Source organism: Diorhabda sublineata, chromosome 3 (assembly GCF_026230105.1).
Source record: "Diorhabda sublineata isolate icDioSubl1.1 chromosome 3, icDioSubl1.1, whole genome shotgun sequence".
In the NCBI taxonomy this organism is placed as follows: Eukaryota; Metazoa; Arthropoda; class Insecta; order Coleoptera; family Chrysomelidae; genus Diorhabda; species Diorhabda sublineata.
In genome coordinates this window covers 6081618-6089000 of record NC_079476.1, presented here as the reverse complement: position 1 = coordinate 6089000, position 7383 = coordinate 6081618, and positions in this window count along the sequence as shown.

The window sequence follows — 7383 nt, the reverse complement described above, 5'->3', positions numbered from 1 at the left end:
AGTGTTAAATATTTCAAAATACTAATAGTCAAAGTTATAATCGAAGATTTATCTACCGTGAGACAGAACCATAAACCATATATTTATACACTATTTACACAGATATCATGTTATTTTTTTCTTTCAGACGCAAAATAGTTTTAAGCTGGTAGTACTGCTGGTTCTGATGGTTAATTAATTATTACGTAAACTCATTGCTCTATTCCAAAAATAAAATTATTAGCACAACTTTTCCAAATATAAACAATAAATGATGATTCAACAATCGTTCTAGATTCCAAAATATGGATAAACTAGTGGAAAAGCATGTATTTGTTTCGAATACGATATTATAGAAACCGTTGTAGATATGTTCGGAGCTTGTGTACCATACCTTAGTCACATTATATCTGTTCTTCCAGTAAGGAATTAGACGAATGATATTGGTCACGATGTTAAAGATAAATTAGATGTTCATTGAATATGTTTTGCCAAAATCAATCTGGACGGATTTAATGTTCGATAATATATGCAAATATTGATACTGTTTTATTAGAATTGATGTTCTGTTCAGGTGAAATTCCTCGTGCTCCGCTCGTTTTCTAGTCGACAAACACAAGATTTATCGATAATGTCTCTAATCAATATTATCGATTTTGCATCGCCGACAAGAGCTCTGCCTTTTTAAATCCACAACCAGGAGAATTTTTCATCGTATGTTAGGTTCGTATACGTATGAAGTACAATGCAAGCGCCCACGGTAAACCCCCTTATACAACGATGAATGTGCCTGATTGTGCTTTGGAATAGGTGAAAACTGACCAGAAAAGTCACGTTTTGGTGTGAATTCTGAGCTGGCAGTATCATTGACCCATATTGTTTCAAAAGAGACATTTGGCAAACCAACACCCTCAGCGACGAGCACTGTAAGTCGATTATTGGCAATATATCTTGGCCTAAATGGCCTAAATGTGGTGTTAATGATATTGCCGCACAACTCATTGGATATTCTGCATTTAGGCCATGATCATTTCATGTGATGTGAATAAATCACCGATATCTCATGTTGTAGCCTTGATTAATACACCGGAGCCATGGAAATAAACTTATCGGATGCGCGTCACCCAGAAAAGCTGTGATGGTTCCAAAGTGCTAATTAAAGATGATACATATTAACCTAGTCTTGGTCTAACAGAGAAGATTGTCATATATTTGAGGGTATAAGTTTAAAATAAAACATCTGCTCTGTTTAGTTATCTCGTTATGAATACCAGCACATAATTCCGTTTATTACTCATTAATAAAGTTCTGCTTTTTTATTACTCCTCTCGTACGTTTACAAATAAAAAGAGCACAGTGAAACATCTCAATTAAATAACAATTTTTAGCTGTAAATCCCAAATTTGTCACAATTTGTTTTTTTGTGGTATTATTTATCTTTCAATTTATTCCACTGGAATATTCACGACATTTTTCACACTAATTTTAAGTGTAAGCGGATCTGGATATGTGTTTTCTCCATAATGCTCCTCCTTGCCCTACAACTGCACCAATGCACATACTTTCAGCGCTGATTGGACAATGCACCCAGCTCCTCCTTTCAAAGATAACTAATATCTTATCAACGTATAATTTTAGTATCGCATTTATGCATTTCTTCAAGTGGATTCGTCTGTATACACTTGATTTATTCCATCTTCCGCTGAGATGAATTCGTGAAATATTTCAACTCATAATATAATAAAAAAATTAAAGAAATGCAGATCCTCTACTTTATCAGTGACACAAATCAAGATTGTGTATTTATATTAGAAAAATGAGTGATAAATAGGGATATACCAGTTCATATCACAGACTGAATCAAAATCATGATGGATTTGTTCCAACCTGCTAGTCTGGACTGTTCTTAGAAGCATTCAAATTTTCTGCGCAATCTCCGACTATGCACAGTACTTACTATGAACCAAGAATCGATAAGAGCGTCCCGGAAACGGTTCACAAACGATAACTAAGTCGGTTGGAACACAAATGAGAATGGTTGGTATATCCGTAACTGCTCTGTGGGTTCACGTAATTTCTATTACGCAGAATCGTCACTGTACCAAGACCTAACCTAACCTAACCAAGAACCAACGAACCTAATGCATTCAGGAAGGCGCAAAGCTTGTATTCTTTGCACGTAGACGCGCAGTGAAACTACGCTCGGGTTTCAAATGTCCGATTTTGATAGATGAATCCTTTTTAGGTGTTAGGTGTTCCATTGACTGAGATTCCTAGCTCTAGCCCCAACTTCCATCTTAAGTTTCGCAAAGTCTGGATCTGCATGAAAATGAATTTGGAATCCATCTAAATTGGAAGTGATATTTGTGGTTCATCAGTCAAAAGTTTTGGATCAAATCTGTTAAAATTCTTTCGAAATGTATATTTAGAAGAACAATTTTCGAAGGGTGTCCTGACTGTTCTTTATGCTCAACTGACTCATTTCCATTTTTATATCACTATTATTATTTTTTAGAGTTCTAAAGTTACCAAATCATCATCATAAAAAGATTTTAATACTTCGTAACACCTTTTTGAACTTGAAACAAAACTTAATGTTAATAGATTGCTCAGAATCTCAGTAAAGTAGCTATAGTAGCAAACTGACAAACCAAAGGGCTCAACTTGTCACTGCTGGTTTTAAATCATTATGTTATGGGACATACTAGTTGAAATAAATGATTGAGTGATTGATGCCATAAAAACTATAGGAACTATAGGAATAATCAAACAAGTTTGTAATTTTCTGGGACATTGAAAAATCATATGTTTTCGATGAAACTAATTGAAAAAAATGGAAAATACATGAGATTATACGATTTTTGAGACACTTTCTTACTCTCAAAATCTAGAAAATGTCTTGAACAGTTTTCCGCTGGATGAAAGCTATCCAATAAACCTCCCATAGTGAGGGAGAAAATGTATAGTAAAAAACCTTTGGAAGTTGTATTCGTTAACCAAATACTACTGAGATTTTCCTCATAATCACTGAATCAACTTTCACTAATATGTTGCAAATGACAGAAATTTTTAACTTGATTTTCTTTCGCAATGTCTACAATCGTCAGCCAAGTGTTAAATTATGGTCATAACTTAATTTGTGCGGTTTGATGAGAGATGGCGTAATTTGTATAATAATACATCGTCTTTTCAGTATATGTCTTCATTTTAAGCGTTAACAACAATAATTTTTTTCACTCAAATATGTCGAACTTTGTTCCTGAAAAAGTGTTTTTGCCGGGAGGTCTTCATTACTTTAATATAAAGAAAAATGCTGCCGAAAGTCATCGTATTTTGGTGGAAGTTAAGGTGAACATGCTCTAGCTGAGCGAACGTGCCAAAAGAGGTTTGCACTATTTAAAAGTGGTGATTTTGGCGTGAACTACGATGAACGTCCTGTTCAAAAGCAGTTGGATATATTCAAAAGCAAGGAAATTGGGTTCCACATGAACTCAAGCCGAGAGACGTCGAAAGACGGTTTTGCTTGTCCGAAATGCTCCTGGAACGCCTCAGAAGGAAGTCATTTTTGCATTGGATTGTTACTGGTGATGAAAAATGGATCCATTACGACAAACCCAAGCGCAAAAAATCATACGTGAATTCCGTCCAATCAGCCAATTCAACGGCAAAGCCGAATATCCATAGTGTGAAAGCAATGCTCTCTATTTGGTGGGATAAGAAGGGTGTGCAATATCATGAAATGCTAAATCCGGGTGAAACCATCAATCAAGAACGCTACCGAATACAAATAATCCGTTTGAAGAGAGCAGTCGCCGAAAAACGCGGGATTTTCTATCGGGACAACGCTCGGCCACACGTTGCTCTTCCGGTTAAGAAATATTTGGAAAACAGTGGATGGGAAGTTCCACCTCACCCGCCTTATAGTCCAGACCTTGCCTCTTCTGACTACCATTTGTTCCGGTCGATGCAAATTGCCCTCAATGGAATACGGCTCAGATCAGAGCAATATATCAAAAACTGGCTTGATTCATTCTTGTCTGCCAAGCGGGCGCAGTTCTTTTGGGATGGGATCCACAAATTGCCAGAAAGATGGGAAAAGGTCATAGATAGCTTCAGATGGGAAATACTTTGAATAATACTACGGTCGATATTTTTCTGAAATAAACGTTCAAATTTTGAATAAAAACCGCACGAATTAAGTTATAGACCACAATAATAGTATATTTTCTGGAATGGAAGTTTATTTATAATCCTATAATAAGGAAATCCCTTCAAAGTCATCTAAAATTTTTAAAACATCAGTTTAAAATTCTATAGCAACATCATTAATTTTGAGTATGAAAATAACATGTAATGAATCTTTATTTATCACAGGCAATCAAATGTGTCACAATTCTTGATCTTCATTTTATTCTCCATCATCCATCACTAAAAATTAACTCTCGTAACTATTTCTTCATGACATAAAAATCCAAACATTGATTGAATTCTTTCTTATTTGGTAACGGTAATGGCACACCATATTAAGCAGTTCGTAATATGTGAATTATTAAAATTTCACTTCAATAGGGTGTGGAAATCCTCTTGAGGTATCTCATTCCATGCCACTATTCCACTTCAAAGAGCCAACTAAACTTGTAGACATTGAATATCACACATATTTAATTTGGGACAAATCCGGGAATATTGGAGACCCAAGAAGGAGATTTGAGGATCTCAGAATTAGAGAATTACGGGTAACGACATTCGTCCCATCACCTTCTACCCTTCGATGGATCATCTAACATATCAAGGTACAAAAGAAATTGATCCCCAGTGTCACGGTAGTCGAGCCCAACACCACATAAATAGATTTATACGAGATCCTTTCTCCCATGATTCGTAAACCAGGGAGCTGTCGAAGAGAAACGATCTGATAACACTGGGAAACTATCTTCGCACTATGTTGTTCTGCTCTACGGTCTCTTGGTACAATACCTGATAACATGCGACATTTTCAAAATCCTTATTAGTCGAATTTTTCAAGGAAAAATTACGGTAGGCATGACTAGAAGAAAAATGGGGGGCACATCATTTTTGCCATGTTTTGAGACCTCCTGAACACGATTATGATGGTTTTTCGAATGTCATAGTTTATATATATATATATATATATATATATATATATATATATATATATATATATATATCTGTTTAAGCTACAATTCTTATTTTCTATGGGTGCGATTTGGTTCAAAATTAGCATACATGGCTTTTTTGGCGGCGGATTGATGTTATTAGAGTTTGGTTGTGTGCAAAAAAAGTGGTTTTTGACCTTTGCTCACCTCTGCAGGACAAACGAAAAGCGACCGAAAAATGAAATTTCACATGTAGGTTCAATTAGTTGCGAGATGATTTCCTGTCTAAGGTCGAAACTTTCCATCTACACCCCTCTCCATTTTATGGTCATTTTTGTTATATTTTCTTATTTTTTGACCAGAAAAAGTTTAACTAGAGGGTTCGAATTTCGCATGCAAGTAAGGATGATGTTGGAGAATTGTCTTTCTCAAGTTCAAAGTTTTCTTCTTCAGTTCTTCTAGCACAAAACGCCCGAAATCATTTTGATCGTTGTAATTGTTGAACTGGACCGCCTCCCATTTAATGAATAATACGAGTATGATCGTTGCTAGGGTGATTTTTTTTACTTCCCATTTTCGAAATTTCTTGTCATTATGACAATTTTTTTTTGTTGTCAATTGGAATTGAACAAAAGTGTTCGAGACCACCGCGTCTATTGAAATTATGAATTTTCATTCGAAAGAGAGAGTTAACTTGTGAAATGAAAAGTTATTGAGGAATAGCAAATTTTCCATATAAAGAAATAAGATTGAGAATTTCCATTTCCAAGAAATTCATTTTATGGAAAGATTTGTTTGTGTATTAGTTGAATTCTTCATTCGACGAAAAATTCGAGTTTCTTGATGGAGCTCTGCTGCTCACGGCTTTTTTGTTATTCCAACGATTTTTTTCATTGGACAGTTCAGCTTCCAAAATATATCATATGAAAGTATTGTGACTATTTCACACTTGCTACTTCCAAATTTCTGGAAATCCTGAATGAATCTTGGCTTTCCTCTTCTCGTGGTGTTTGAAGAAAAAATATTGAGATTGATTTAACTTTATCTAGCAAACAATAGGACGGGATTTCAGATTTTTGATCACCCTCAACGAAAAATTGTTTCATTCCTTCACGAGTATGTTGTTCATTTCGTAAATCATGCAATTTGATCACGATCATAGTAGCAGGTCCTCTGAAACTCCTTAAGATCATTATCGACCATCGGAATAGTGTGGACTACGAATTATTATACATAAAACGTTTAAAGCCATTTCGGGTATGTTTGCTCAAGTTTAATCGTCACAGCCCTGCACGTTTCACAGTCATAATTCCAATAAAAAGTAAAATAATACGCAGCAGTCCACTAAAATCAAAATCAAATGACTTCAAGTTGAAACCGTTGTTTACTAAAAACCACAAACCGTAGTTCTATTTCATAAAGATCATACAAGAGTTTTAAGTTGCTAACAGATTTCCTTAAACTTGATGCCTCTTGTTAGATTTCTCGTTACACACCTGAAAGATTCACAACAGTGTTTCTTGCCAATCAGGTGCATTTCAGTGGCTCTGTTATAGTGGAGCTCGACATCTTCAGATTAAGAAATTTTTAATTACTATTGTTTGAGATCGTTTTGTCATTAACCTTTGTAGTGCTAGTATTACTATTATGGGACTATTTTAGTTAGTCACAACAGACAAATGTTGAAAACCTTGCACCCTACTTTAGGGATAACCCGCAAGTACAGAGCTTCACAGGCGTCTTCTCATCATATTACGACACTGCCGTTGCAGTTGGTAGCTTGCGACGCACAGAAAGTGCATCAAAACGATAGTCAAAACTGTAACGAAATCAAGGTAAAGGAGCCCTCTAGACGTTAACTTGGAGCACGACACCATCCGTTTCAAAAAACTTTAAAGGCGATCTGTTGCGATCGTTTTGCGATAATATACGATGTCATTAGATCATTTCGCGACGCCACCGCCGTAGCGTTATTTAAGATAATGATGGTGTACTTCAAGGTAGGTTAGGTTAGGTTAGATTAGGTTACGTTAGGCTAGGTTAGGTAATAGTAGATTAGATTAGGTGAGGTTAGGTTGGGTTACCTTGGAGCACACCATATTAGCGTTAAGGACGCTGCAATGGCGACATCGCAAAATGATCTGATGGCGTGGTAATTGAAATTTTTGAAATCGCAAGATGGCGTACTCCAAAGTAACGGAGACTTCTTCGTTATAGGCGGAGAGAAAATATTTCAATAGATCTATGATGAAAACAATAAATAAACAATTGAGGATACACGGATAAA